The 15374-nt window shown below is 41.6% G+C and overlaps 1 protein-coding gene across 1 annotated transcript in view; it reads right to left on the bottom strand.

Moving 5' to 3' along the window:
- The window catches only part of TEX15 (testis expressed 15, meiosis and synapsis associated), a 76146-nt gene extending 61882 nt beyond the window's left edge, over positions 1-14264 (bottom strand). Inside the window, exons 1-2 of the mRNA XM_049866757.1 lie at positions 13710-14264; positions 1283-1358 (exon numbers count right to left, since the gene is read on the bottom strand). The gene's annotated coding sequence lies outside the window, so the exon portion shown is untranslated. The remainder of the gene's footprint in view (positions 1-1282; positions 1359-13709) is intronic.
- Positions 14265-15374: the final 1110 nt, after the last annotated feature.

The raw sequence follows: 15374 nt of genomic DNA, 5'->3' as shown, positions 1-15374 counted from the left end.
ATCCGACACCTCACTTTCCTTCCAAATCGTCTTCATGAAATTGGCTAGAAAAAATTTTTTTGAAAGGATTTATGATACAGTAGAAAGAGCACTATACAAGACATTAGCATACAAGACATTGTCCTGGTTCTCTCACTCACTGGATGTCTGTTCCTGGGCTTTCCTCTCCTCTCCTCTCCGTGTTTCAATGACATTTGAAGTTGTAGTGTAAACTGTCAACTATTTTGCCTCCTCTTATACCTATCCCTAAGGCAGCTGTGTGGCACAAACGGTTAAGCACTTGTAGCAGTTCTAAAACACCCAGTGGCGCTTCGAAGACAGGGCTGGTGAGCTGCTTCTGAAAGGTTACAACCTTGAAAACCCTACAGGGTAGTTCCACGGGTCGCCATGAATTGGAATTTATTCACCAGCAACTAAACAACGTACCTATCCCTCTCTCTGCCACTTTCAGGTTCTATTTATTCACATTTTCTCTGTGGGTCCACAAACAGGCATATGCAAGAAACTGCACTCCTAAAAGTTTTGTAACTTTTAGAAGTTTTATAACTTCTTTTTAAGTTAAATAGTCCAGTCTCCTTCTCCCTAACTTTCCAGTTACTGAGAAAGGTTATCTGCCTAGAGTATTCCCTCCATGACTATGGCACTTTTGTTTTTTAAATGTCCACAGTGGGTCCAATTTCCATCCTCTGAGTGTGCATTTCATTTTTAGAATCAACCAAATATCATTTAAAACCCATCTGATTAATAAATGTGGAGGACCAAACCTGGCAACACTACTTTTGATTAAAATATAAAAATTTTTAAATCTGGCTACAAAATAATTTTCTAGTCCTGCTTATGTGCTAGTTCAGAAGGCAATTCCAAACTCAGAATACCATGAATGTTCTGAGAAATATTTGTGTATTAATTGGCCTGATGTCCCAAATTACTCTAAGGTTCAATAAAAAAAAAAGGTTCAATACTTAGGCTAAATTAAGGTCAGTTATGTATGGGCCAATCTTTTCTACGGGACTATAATCTACGCAGTTATCTCCAGCACCAAGCATAGTTCCTTATAAAATAAGTACCCAATAAATATTTGCTGTCAAGGATGAATATTTACATACTTGAAATGCATTTCAATTACTTTATGGTGAGAAAACACACACATTTCTCATGTATCTTTATTTGACAAATTATGTATACATCAATTATAAAGCAGAAAAGTTTACCCAAAATAGGTAAAAAATATCAATATAATATTATTAATAGCAGTAGCAAAGCCATTATTTGAAATACTTACCACTCTTCGATGGAATCTAGCATCATACAGTTATGATCAGGATTCAGTCCATACGTGAAAAATAATAAAGCAATATCTACAAAAAAAGAAAAAGGCAGAAATAGGTAGAGAATTATGGTCAGAGGCTCCCTGCCAGAATTATCTCTTTATTGTCCTACCCATTCATTTTTTTTTCTCCTCCTAATTTCTGCCTCCCTTTTGCTCCCATTTCACTGCAGGGGACGGGGGCAGTTTTCCTTATCTTTCTCTCATGCCCTTCCATTCATTTCTCCACTCTCATTCCTCTTTTCTCATTAGGCCTTTCTCTTTCTCTGCATTCAGTATATTGTCATCTGCTATTCAGAGTTCCACTGTCAGCTAACCACTGTTATGCAGCCAACTGGTAGCAAAATGACACTGTGAGACAGCAAATGAGCTTGCCCTTGGGTTTTCACATATAAGAAAAAACACTGAAGGCTAAGAAACACTGCCACTTTTACGTCAACATTTTAATTAATAATTATAGTAAACAGTAACATATGCTATGCACTCTGCAAAGTGCTTTATAGGCAGTATCTTATTTGATTTTCACAGACTGGTAGTACTGTTCCCATTTTTCAGATAAGAAAACAGAGATCAGAAAGTTGGGGAAATCTGCCTGAAGTCACCCAACTGGTAAATTTTCAAGTCCCAGCTTGATGCCAAAGTGTGGATCCTAAACCACTATCTCAACCCAGTTCTTAAAAAAGTTTCTTTCTAGAAGCATTTAAACCTCCACTGTGGTTATGGACACCTTGGAAGCAATGAAGAAGTAAAATTAGTCCAAATCTCAATGACTTGTTATAACTAGCTACTCTTTTGTTGACGCTAGACAATTTTTCACTTATGTCTTGACTTCAGGGTAACAGTACTAACTACATAGAATGTTTATATGATACTAATTCATATATATAAAATACCTCGTACTCTTCTGAAAAGGTATTTTTATTAGTGAATCATCCAGCATAATTTGGGACTTTGCTCAATTTCCAGATCTGTTCATTTTTCTAAGTTAAGCATTCAAGAAAATAAAAAAGGCATTTAAGAGACACTGTAGGGCCATTTTTGGAAGAAAATATACCATTACTACACATTTTAAAGTTCAGCATATAAACAAAAGAAACATCTTATCCTCTGCTGCTTTATGACTTTGGCTGTGTCTCACTCAAGCGCTTTAATACAGTGTCATTGCCCAAGAGACTCAAGGAAATAAAAGTAGACAATCAGGCCAAATATAGCCATGTGGTATCAGGGTAATAAGGATGAGACTGGCACACAAGTGAAATGCCAAATAAGTTAGAGAACTAGAAATTCTGAGCCATTTGATAGTGATGGCCCATTCTGCAGAAATTCCCATGATGTAGGCTGGCATTCACATAAGAACAATTATGGTATGAAATATTTAGTACTAATTACACGGGTAATATGTACACTTAGAAATTCGTATTTAATGGCACTTGCATGTTTACTGTAATTATAGTAAGTTAGAGGATAATTTTAAAGCCAGTATATTAAGAATCTAAAGCAAACTTGTAAATTAACATGTAACTGGCATGTATAATAAAACATGTATGAGAATATAAAAGATACCGTCTTTTAATCTGATCATGAAAGTTGCTCAAAGAAAGATGTCGACACAAAGACACTTGCATATACAACTATCCCCAACTTTCTGAAATGACAGAAGAATGGCAAGCAAAACCTCTGAACAGGAAAAATAGTCATTTTGGCTATAGGGACACTGAAATTACAGAGCAAGATAATCACAGGTTTTGACAAAGATGACACTGATTTGGTTAAGTCTTTGCACACATTCATGGCAGATAGTCCATTTAAGGAAAAACTAAAACTACTGTCTTTAATACTTTTCTCTACCAGAACCTATTTAGTAGAACTGCCCCACAGGGTTCCCAAGGCTATAAATCTTTGTGGAAACAGACTGCCACGTCTTCCTCCTGCCGAGTGGCTGGTGGGTTCGAATTACCCACCTTTTGGTTAGCAGTCAAGTGCTTTAACCACTGCACCACCAGAGCTCCTGAACTAAGGGCAGTGGTTCTCAAATTGCCTGCAGGCCATCAGCATCCCCTGGGAACTTGCTGGCACTACAAATCCTCCAGCCCCATTCTGTTACTGCTGCATGCGTCGAGTTGATTCCAACTCATAGTGACCCCATGTGACAGAGGAGAACCGCCCCATACGGTTTCCAAGGCTGTAATCTTTAATGGAACAGATCGCCAAGTCTTTTCTCCGAAGGAAGGGCTTGTGGGTTCAAAACGCGGACCTCTTGGTTAGCAGCCAAGTGCTTAACCACTGCACCACCCGAGCTCCTGGCCCCATCCTAGACGTGATGAATCAGCAACTCTAGCGGTATGGCCCAACAAATTCTTGTCCAGCAAATTCTCCAGGTGATTCTGATGTAAGCTAAAGTTTGAGAGCCACTGGTATGAGGTAATTCTGAGTAAAGCATTCGATCAGTTACATACAATCCCGTTACTGTCAAGTCGATTCCATCTTATAACGACTCTACAGAAATGAATAGAACTGCCCCATAGGGTTTCCAAGATTAGCTGTGGGATTTGAACTGCCAGCTTCTTGGTTAGTAGCTGTATCTCTTAACCACTGTACCACCAGGGCTGCAAATCAGCTACATAGGAATTTTTTTTTTTTTCCCTCTTTTCCCCCTTCTTCACTTTTTCTTTCTTTCTTAAGTAGCAACCATCTCTTTTGACCAGAGTGTTACTATTAAAAGAAAAATACGCTCTTAACTGGGAACCTCACTTTTAGGCTTAGTGCTCCTGCAGGTGAAGAAGCCAAAAGAAAACGAAAAAAATGTGGTTTTGTTTTGAGGGTGAGGGTTAAGGAGATAGTTATTCAATTCAGTTAACAAATTTTTATTGAGCGGCTTTCTTGTACCAGATACTAGGCAAGAAGGAAAGACAAGGAATTATGAAAAAAAAAAAAAAAAAAAACCAACAATTTTACCTTGTGTGCCATTCAAAATGGTATTAACAGCACAAGTTGCCCTTTCCTGGGGAACATATATGTACTGATACACACGGGTTAAAAAAAGTGTACTGAAGCAATGGACTAGCAAAACAAACCATGGCCTATCCCTGAGGGCCTAGAGTCAGTGGTTCTCAAACTTGAGCACGTATCAGAATCACCTAGAAGGCTTATTAAAACACAAATTACTAGGTCCATCTCCAGAGTTCCTGATTCAGAAACTGGGGTGAGGTCTGCCATGCAATAAATTACTTTTGTGTGTGGCCTTTCTAGCCACGGGCTTGTGACTTCCGCTCAGCTGACTGTGTGATAGGGTAATGGTGGCCTACCAAGGTGACTAGTCACTTTTGCCTGAAAAGAGATCCAGTTCCAGAGCAGACAGGAAGAGCCCACCACCAAGGAGGCAGAGACTCAGCAGCAGACACCTGGCAGCAGGAGCTTGGTGGTGGGCTTCCCAGCCCACAGAGAGACACCTGAATGCCTTTGGGCAGAGACTGAGGGCCAGGGAGAGGGTGCCTGCGAGCATGGGTAGGAAAAGGCTGTCCTGATGGAAGAGCTCTATCCTGAGTGTTTCTGAGCCTGAATTTTAACTGTTACCTCCCTAGTAAACCCCATAATGTGAGTATGGTCTGTGAGTTCTGTGTGGCCACTGCAATGAATTATCGAACCCAGAAGAGAGTGCTATGGGAGGGATGGTTGGTGTCAGAATTGGAAAAGATGACAGAGAGAGGAGGCATGTCTGACTCTGGGCTCCGGCGAACCAGCCTTGGGCTATTGATCTTGATTCTCCTTCCCTGTTCTGAAGCTGGAGGAGGTCAGAATCTGCCCCCACACTGTTTTTTACAGGTCCGAGAATTTTTATTTTTAATAAATTCCCAGGTAATGCTGATTGCTGGGAGCCAGGCTGCAAGGGCGACCCCTCTGCACCCACTGCCCCCAGCATAAACATCGAAGAATTCCTGAAAAGTCAGGAATATCTCTGTCATCTGTGTTCTGTTTCTGTTTCATTTTCAGCCTGTGTATAGCAGAATGTATAAGCATAAAATTCCATTATAGATTTAGGGACCTTTGGAGGGGGGCGTCCTACTCATAATCCCCTGGTGAAATCCCGGGTAGGGACAGCCCGTGTATTACCTGGGGATCAACATGAAGTTGTCTTAGGGGGAAAACGAATAGCTCAACTATGGAAAACAAAAACAGGATGGTGGAATCCTGGTATTTACCGAGGCCCTTTTGTGATTAAACCACCACCCACACATGATCCCATAAAAGTGGAAAAACAATATTTTGAATTTCTATTGGCAAGAAACTGGGATTATGACGCTGATTGGAGACCATATAGAGTAGAAGGAAGTTTTATTACTCCAAAACCAGCTTGGGGGTGTAGAGATTGGGCTAATTGTCCTTGGCATAATCGTGGACAATATGACGTAACCCAAAGTGGCTGGACTTCAAGAACTTGGCCACCCTGGACAAGATGGACAAAGCCTATGTGGCAATGGTTTTGCAAAAAGATTAATTGTTATAAAAACTGTGGAAGGTATTGCAAGATTAAGCATAAGTGTAAAGCAGTATGAAGTCAATTGTTACTTTGTGTAAAAATAAATCAACAAAATGTTCTCTTCAATTAAACAAAAACTCATTGTATTTGTGTGCGTATGCGGAACTGTACTATGTGTCACTTGGAAAATTATGTCTCTGGAAAATGATGTCATCTATGATGATTATATCTTGTACTGCCCCTTTGTTGATCATGCGATGTTATGCTTATGTTATGCTTATGATATAAAAGACCACGTAAAAAATAAAGAAGAGGCTTTTTTTTTTTTCTGCAGAATGAAAATATAAGACACACTACGTCTCATTTTTTTTCGCCAAACTCTACCCTTCCTCTGGTGACCCTGTTCTTTGCTGAGGCTGGCCCCCGGCAGCTGATGATCCAGAGACCACATTTTGGGAACCCCTAATCTAGGTGATCAGGCATGCTAAAATCTGGGCACCCCAGAAAAAAAGGTCTAGGATTATCGGTACATTTCTCAAAGCTTACTCATTTATATTTATTTCATAGATTTATTTATTTGTTGCCCTCAGGGCAAAGAGAGTGGGCAAGAAAGGGATGATGTTTTCACACAATGAGGTTTAGCTACTTTATTACAATAACTCATTTTCAGTTGTCTATGTTGTACCAGCCAACCCCCAATATGAGGTGTTTCATAAACTACAAGCAAAAAAAAAACTATTACTCAAACATTTCCTTGATCTGCCATAACCCAAAGGTCCTAATTTTGTTTTAATCGTCTGTACTGCATGGGTGGCTTTCTCTAAAATTTGCAGCAGGGTCTGCTCCAGGCCCAAAAAGGATCCTGTATCTATGTAATATGCATGGTCCAATGAGAGTAAAGTTAAAAGTAATTTATGTGCTTAAAAGACTATCCCCAGAGCTTAGGCTATGGGAAAGAGTACTTCCAGTCCAGCTGCTTTTCATCAGTGGGATAATTAAAGTTAAGGAGCTCCCAAAGGCTAGGAGTCCCCTGGTTTCTCTCCCTTAGGAGTCTAGGAGATGTGGTAAAAATAGATCAGGTTCCACAAAGAGGCCAAGGTTATCCCAGCTATGGAGAAAGGTGAGAAAACAACTCAACTCTTCAGTGACTCAATCCTCCATTCCTAGTCCTTCCTTCAGCCTTCTCAGACGCAGAAATTGACCTGCTTAACAAATCAGAACCACTCTATCACACAGTGTACAAACGGGATGACTTGCAACCTACCCCACAACAAGGAAGATAACCTGATTACCTATTCTCCTACATATCAGCCTTGTTTATAATGCTATTGCTGCCATTATTGATTCCAACTCACAGCGACCCCACATGACAGAGCACCAGCGCCCCATAGGGTTTTCTTGGCTGTAATCTTTAAGGAAGCCGGCTGCCAGGTCTTTCTCCCCCCGTGCCACTGGGTGGGTTTGAATAGTCAACCTTTTCAGTTAGCACCCAGCAGCCTATGCTTAATCATTTTCTCCACCAGGGCTCCTTATAATGTTAACAAACACAATGAGAGAATAACTGTTACTGCTAGTGAGCCCAAGAACTAAATATAGAGAATTTCTGCACTGTATTAATAACACAGGAAGCCCTGGCGGCTTAATGGTTAAGAGCTACAGCTGCTAACCAAAAGGTCGGCAGTTCTAATCCACCAGGCGCTCCCTGGAAGCTCTATGAGGTAGTTCTACTCTGCCTGTAGGGTCGCTATGAGTCGGAATCCACTCGATGGCAAAGGATTTTTTTTTTTTTTTTTTTAAGAACACTGGAAAAACAAATAAGATCAGCAAAAAAATCACCACCTTGCCAGCTTAAAGCCACTTGTCCTCCCCAGGCAGATATAAGAAGAGACACAATTGCCTGGCCAAGGTCCTGTAAATTAGATATGTTGCTAAAAGGGTGTAAAATGTGTAAGGTAATTGTGCTATCAGGCTGTCAAAGATGAGGACTACATCAGTCAATCAATACAGCCCCAAACCAAGTGCATTCTCTACTCAGCAGATGGAAACTATAAGCAAAAGGACTTGGGGAATTGTGAAAACACGGGGATAAGATAAGTAGCTAATCTATTATGGCTCTGAGACTTGTAAAAAGACATTAGGGGAATCCAAAGGAATAATCAGATGATTAAAGATAATGACACACAATTTTCAGGGGAACGAATAATGTAAAACTCTGGGATGGGAAATAACAATCAGAGCACGCTCTTTAAAAAATGACTTGTAGAACATGATCTTCCCCAATAATAATCTCTGAAATGGGTTGTATCTAAAAATCCACGTAATTCATTTTGATTAATAGGAAACATAACTCTACAGGTGATACACGAGGCACTGCTTAGTATACTTCTCACTAGGACTGCACCACCAGAGGTCACGAATTCACTTGTCCCGCCACACTGGGTTGCTTTCCTCTTAGAAATCACGGCAGTATTCCCCTCACTCCCCTTTGATGTAATGACCGTGTGCACTGAATCTTTCTTGCCACCCAAGATGTTCCTCTCATTTTAAAATACTAAGCCATCTTTCCATGTTGGTTCAAAGAATTCAAAGGTCATTTCATTTTCTCCACACCTTGGTATGGAAAATACAGCCACTGGTCATTATTGCCCTTTTATCTTCTGCTGTACCCTGAGTCAGAAATGTATTGCTGAGGCCAGCAAGATACGGTTAAAAAAAAAAGATAACTTTTAATATTGGATCATGTATATTTATAATTCTGTCACGCTCAGAAAACACTAACACAAAGTTTTAATTCCTAAATAAACTTACCTGATTATATACCCTTGGAAAGAGGCAGAATGTTCATTTAAAAATGAATCTATTCTCCTATATTTAAATTTAAATTTAAGAAGGTAACAACTGGCTATTCTCCAGTCTTCTTCCCTATCAGCAGCAAGCTAATTATATGCATTCTTACTAATGCTCCTCTCAAGAACCGATTTTAATACAAATTTGCTTATTTCTAATATCCCACTCATTTTAAGGTTCTAGCTTACTTTAATAACAAACAACTCTCAAAAATCCTTCAGACCCAGTTTAATTATGCAGTACTGAAATAAATCTGGACAGGATTATGAAATACCAAATTCAATGCCGTCGAGTCGATTCCCACTCATAGCGACCCTACATGACAGAGCAGAACTGCCCCATAGGGTTTTCAAGGCTGTAAATCTTTATGGAAGCAGACTGCCACATCTTGCTCCCATGGAGCAGCTGGTGGGTTTGAATTGCCGACCTTTTTGGTTGGCAGCTGAGCACTTTCACCACTGCAACACCAGGGCTCCTTAAAATATCAAAAGAGGACTTAAAAGACTTTAAAGAAACCAAAAAGCAAAACTTGAAAATTGAGTTCCCAGAAAAAGTAACTGGAGTAGTACTGGTCATAACACCCTAGGTAGACAACTGAGCCTGGACCATTTTTTAACGTTTGTGGTAAAAATTTTAGCGTTACTTTTAGATAATCACATTAAGATATATGGTGACCAAAACAGATTTGCCACTAGCTTTTCTTCAGACTCGGCAAATCTGTAGGAAATCATTTTCCTTTAAAGCAATTTAGCATAAGCAGTTCACATAAATTTATAACACAAAATTATTTGATTTAATATTCCACAAAGAAGAAAGAAATATTTTTAGGGGTAGTCTGGTAAAGCCAGGTCAACTCATTCCAAAACCTAAGCGGTGCCTCGGTTTTCTCATATGTAAAATGGGAAAATTCACCCTCCCTATCTGGAAACTCTGGTGGCATGGCCGTTAAGAGCTACAGCTACTAACCAAAAGGCTGGCAGTTCAAATCCACCAGGCGCTCCTTGGAAACTGTATGGGGCACTGCTACTCTGGTCCTACAGGGTCGCTCTGAGTTGGAATTGACTGAACAGCAGCGGGGTTTTTTCTGGTATCTACCTAGCAGGTGAGGCATTTGTGGTTGAGTGGTAGAATTCTCACGTTCCATGCAGGAGACTTGGGTTTGAGTTCCTGCCAAAACACCTCGTGTACAGCCACCACCCGCCTGTGAGCTGAAGCTTGTGTGTTGCTATGATGCTGGGCGAGTTTCAGCAGAACTTCTAGACTAAGAGGGACTAGTAAGAAAGGTCTGGCAATCTACTTCCAAAAATCAGCCAATGAAAACCTTATGGGTCACAAAGGTCTGATCTGCAACTGACCACGGCAACGGCTCAGGACCTAGCAGTCTTTTGTTTTGTTGTGCACGGGGTCACCATGAGTCTGGGCCAACTCTCAGCAGCTAACAACCTAGTAGGTTAATTCAGTTAACTGACACTCTTCTGTTTGTCAGTCAACTGAATTAATATACCCAACACAAAGAACAATGACTGACTTAGATCTTGGCTGTTAAGAATCAAACAACCACTGCCACCACCAAATAAAAAGTTACACTTTTTTAAATCCTGTCAAGCCTTATTCTTTGTTTTAGCCTTAAAAAAGAACAAGTATTTATAAGGTGCTTGTATTTGTACGCAGCAGTGGTGGTGAAGCGATTAAGAGTTCGGCTGCTAACCAAAAGGTCTGTAGTTGGAATCCACCAGCCACTCCTTGGAAACCCTATGGGGCAGTTCTACTCTGTCCTTTAGGGTCACTGTGAGTCAAAATCGACTTCATGGCAACAGGTTTGGTTTGATTTGTATGGGTTAAATATGGGTTAAATAACTAAAACTGGTTAAATTGATGGCAGTGGGCTCAAAAGGCACATATAAAATTAAACAAAGGGGGGGGTGAGTTTTCTAGAAAGAACGATCTGTGGAACTTTTCTGTAAAACTTATTTTGCTGTTGTCTGAAGTTGCTTCCTACTCCTTGACCATATGTGATGGGAGTATAAAATACATCAGACAGGAGGCAGAGCACAGGTGAACTTTAAGAAAATCATTCCAAACAGCCAAAAAGAAAAAAAAAGCCCCAAACCCCTTGCCGTTGAATCGATTCCAACTCATGGGAACCCTATTAAGACAGAGTAGAGCTGCCCTACAGTTGCTGTTGAGTCCATTCTGACTATGGCACCCCATGTGTGCAAGGTAGAACTGCTCCACAGGGTTTTCAAGCCTGTGACCTTTTGGAAGCAGATCACCAGGCCTATCTTCCGAGGCATCTCTGGGTGGGTTTGAACCTTCAACCTTTCAGATAGTAGTCAACGCTTAACCCTTTGCGCACCCTTTAAGAACCTCGAACTATAGGATCTGAGCCCTTGTGGCACAGTGGTTAAGAGCTTGGCTGCTAACCAAAAGGTCAGCAGTTCAAATTCACCAGCTGCTTCTTGGAAACCTCCTCCTCTGTCCTATAGAATCAACTCTGGTTTGTTTTTTTGGTTTAGAGTAGAAGATTACAATGGTTCCTGCTCATCTAACATCAAAAATGCCATCTACTTATGCACACACATTCTGTCTCTCTCAAACACATACACTTTACAGTCCTGCTGTTCAATCTGTATATGTACCAGTGCTAACGACCTTATACTTACAAAAAAAAAGAAATGAAGTTTTATCTTAATTTGTAAAAGTAGTTATTTCCCCCTGGGGGGTGTGAGTGTGATTTTAGATCTGTTTCCTGACCAGGTAGATACCTGAATCAGTGATTTCTCTATTGGATCATTAGCCTCAAAACCCTCAAAGGCTGAGGTACAGTACATGAACTTCTCGGAGAAATCCAGAAATCAAAATATTACTTTGCATATCTAGGGCCTAATAAGCACTAACGAAGCTACCCCAAACAAAAATTACTTTCTGATAAAGATTTTATTGTCCACAATATATTCACCACCGCTCACTGGTGAAAGCAGTAGCTGCACCTTTGCCAAAGTCTCAGTTGTTGTAATTAAAGGTGACGCCTCAGGAACAGCTATTAGTTTCAAAGGGCAGTAATTACCGAGGCTTAGCGTTATGTAGATCATGCATTCCAGGGATATATTTTTTTACCAGACTATCAAGGAGCCCTGGTGGTGCAGTGGTTAATCGCTTTGGCTGCTAACTAACACATGTTGGTGGTTCGAACTCACCAGACACGCTCTGCGGAGAAAGACGTGGCAGTCTGCTTTGGTAGAGATACACAGCCTTGGAAATCCTACGGGGCAGTTATACTCGGTCCGATAGGGTTGCTACGACTTGGAATCGACTCAGTGGCAATGGGTTTGGTTTCTGGTACCAGACTACTGGGATTATCTTAACAGGCAAAGCTTGCCCACTAAAGCAATCATCAAATTCATTATATGCCATATTTTTAAGCAAATAACGGACGCCTTTAAAATTTTTTTTTCTATGTTTGTTTGCCTACTGTGCCCTTCCCCCTTCCAAGGTATTTTCATAAGCACACTATGCTTTTTTTTTTTTCTAAAACCAAAGAGTAAAAAAAAAAAAAAAAATGGCATAGTGGCACTTAGGAAAATACCTTGCTGCAGGAGGGAGCAGTTGGCAAACAAACATACGAAGTGTGTTGTTTGCGTAAAAACACAGGCATATGAGTTTGAATTTTTCTCAACTTTACCTGACCTTATAATATAGATCTATTTCTAAAAATGTTAATTTCTGACAATCTAACAGTACTAGTGGTCTCACTTTATAAAACTTAAAGTATATATGGGGAAAAACAAATCACCCCATAGTATCACTTACAAGCACATCAATGAATAAAACACTGTTGTTCTAAGAAGTATTTGTTGAATTGAAATGGGAAAAATGCTGTTTTTTTACAGAGATGAGTAACAAAATACAAAAAAGGTAATTTTTTACATTTCTATAATATCTTGGGGGCTTAGAGGAAAACTAATCCCAACTGCAGAGTTCATGAGATTCCATCACATCTAACAGGATAATGTGCTGGGACTTTAAATCCCCTAACTCAGCCTTCAACACAGCAAAGAGATTTTTGAAATAAGAAAGGAAAGAGGAGCACAGTAAAAGCATACCAAAGTAGTACATTTGCCAAAAAGCATAATTGCCAATTTCTAAAATTAATCTTGAGGTATTGTGAAAATGGTGATTGCTTTCATTAATGTAAAATGTTTGCAGTCCTGGTATGGTATATGTCATCCTTCAGTATAATAAAACATAACTACCTAAAAGTGCCCAGGGACTTTGAGGGACTGAGAGAAAAAGTGATCCTCACTTCTCTTTCAATAAAGTGAAAAGTGCTATGTAATTACATTTTACTGGTTGTAGAAAACATTTTCAAAATACAGTATTAAACTATAAAAATAAAGTATGCCTGAGATGTATACTAATATGGAAATTATCACTGGCCGCTAGAGTTAAAATTTCAAACAATGTAAAGTTTTCACGCTATTCTTTCTGTAGTCCACAACGGACTTCTACAGAAAATTCCTTATTTTCCCTACTCCTGTTAATTCTTTCTTTAATGAATTTTTTCAAAGAAAATGTGCATGGATATCAAAGACTTTTAGAGGCACTGCCCCCCAAATTTTGACATTATTTTTTTTTTAAGCCTCTGTGGGCAAGAAGGCAAAGACGGATTTTTTTTTTTAATTACAGGCTTTTAAAAAAGTGTAATATCACAGCACTGAAAAGCTCTCTAAATACTGATTTTACTCCCCCAGTCTTGTTGACCTCAAACGTTAAAATGTACTCTCCTTCCCAAGCAGCAAAGATGTATTCTGAATGAAGCCTAAAGGCTTTTTAGAAGAGACTATCTAATAAAAAAAATTAACTACCTTCTAAATATAAATTCAATAACACTTCTCCTTAAGTTTGTACTTGTATTCCTTCTACACAAACACAGCTGTCAAAAAGGAAATTCGAAAAATGTAAATAAGCAAATTATAATTTGGGGTCACTTTTACTTTATGCTTCGAAATAGTCCCATATTTACTTATCACTCAAAAGAGCAAAAAATGATGCACTTACGGTGTTGGGGTGTTTCACGTTGCACTTGGGAGCCCACAATTTTTAAAACTTGAGGGGAACCGTGGTATCTTTCAAAGCTTTGACGTTACCAATAACCCTCAATCGTTCCACTTTTGGTAATATCGTTACTGAACAGTTTTCCCCTTAAAGCCACCACGCCGGACGTGTACCTCAAACTGAGCGTTCCAAATAAACTGAGTAATTCAACCACAAGCGTGGAAAGGACGGACACCTCCTGGAAGATGAGCGCGTGGAACGGGCTTAGGAGGCTCGTATTAAGCTACCTGACGGCCAGTGGACTTTTTCTGCACCCACATCACTCCCGGGCCCGAAAAATTCCAGTATTTTCGAAGAGTCGCATCAAGAAGTCGAGAGCTACCGAGGAGAAGCAGGGTCGCAAAACCTCCTCTCAGCCATTACAACGGCCAAAGCGCCGCGGACACGCGGCGGCCGCATCCCCGGGCGCGTAGTCGGCCGCCCGCCGGACTGGCTGTGGGGAATGCTCACCGCGGGCACGCTTCGTCCCAGCCGGAGCGCCCTCCCCGCCCCCGAGTCGCTCTCGCCTCCCGAGCGCCCCCAAGCCCACCGGCTCCTGCAGCGAGACAGCGGGCGGCCGGCGCTGACGGGCATCGTCCGAGCGCGGGCTCGGCTCGGCGGCGACGCGGCGCGCGGGCGGCCCGGGCGGCTCGGAGCCCCGCGGCGCGGCGGGGACAGACGTCACCCTGGCGGCGTTCCTCGCCTCTGCGCTGCGGAGGCGCGAGTCCCGGGTGCGAAGCCTTGGTCCTGAGTGGGTGGAGCCCCGAGGAGCCCCGCCCCCGACAGGTCGGCCCCTGCCCCCGGGAAAACCGCGGGCGCGCGTGTCTGACGTTCGGAAGAAAGGCAGGCTACTGGAATGTTCCAGGGACGCGGCGCCGCGCAGAGCGCACGGAGGATTCGGTCTCCAGGGCGGATTAGCCAGTCAGCGAGGTACGCGCGGGCTTACATGTGCTTATTTACTAATCTGCAGTGCACCATTTCACCTGTCTTTCACCACAAACCCATGTGTACAGTTTCACCTGATTTTCACCACAAACCCGTGTGTACAGTTTCACTTGTTTTTCACCACAGACCCCTGTGTACCATTTCACCTTTCACCACAAATCCATGTGTACAATTTCCCATGGATTTGTGGTGAAAAACAGATAAAACTGCGCTACAGGTTAGTAAGTAAGCACAAGTAAGCCTGTGCGTACCTTGCTTATTGGGTAACCTGTACCCCCAAATGGAAACCCTGGTGGCGTAGCGGTGAAGTGCTGCGGCTGCTAACCAAAGGGTCAACAAACAGTTCGAATCCGCCAGGCGCTCCTTGGAAACTCTATGGGGCAGTTCTACTCTGTCCTATAGGGTCGCTATGAGTCGGAATCGACTGGACGGCACTGGGTTTGGTTTTTGTTCCCTAAATCGGACTGTTCCCTTCGGACAGAGAACAGACAATCAGGGGAGCCAGGGTCGAGGCCACGTCCAAGCTGTGGGCCTTTCCCCTTAGGGTGCCTCAGTGTCCCCGCTGCTAGCGGAGGCGTCGGACTACCTCGGTGGCTCCTAACACTTGGATGCAGGGGCCACGGGCGTGGGAACGCGCTTATTTGATTAAAGCTACTATTTCACTTTTAGTGTTGGGGAGTCCAC

This window comes from Elephas maximus, chromosome 22 (assembly GCF_024166365.1).
Source record: "Elephas maximus indicus isolate mEleMax1 chromosome 22, mEleMax1 primary haplotype, whole genome shotgun sequence".
In the NCBI taxonomy this organism is placed as follows: domain Eukaryota; kingdom Metazoa; phylum Chordata; class Mammalia; order Proboscidea; family Elephantidae; genus Elephas; species Elephas maximus.
The sequence above is the reverse complement of the archived record's forward strand: the minus strand, read 5'-3'. Positions and strand labels throughout refer to the sequence as shown.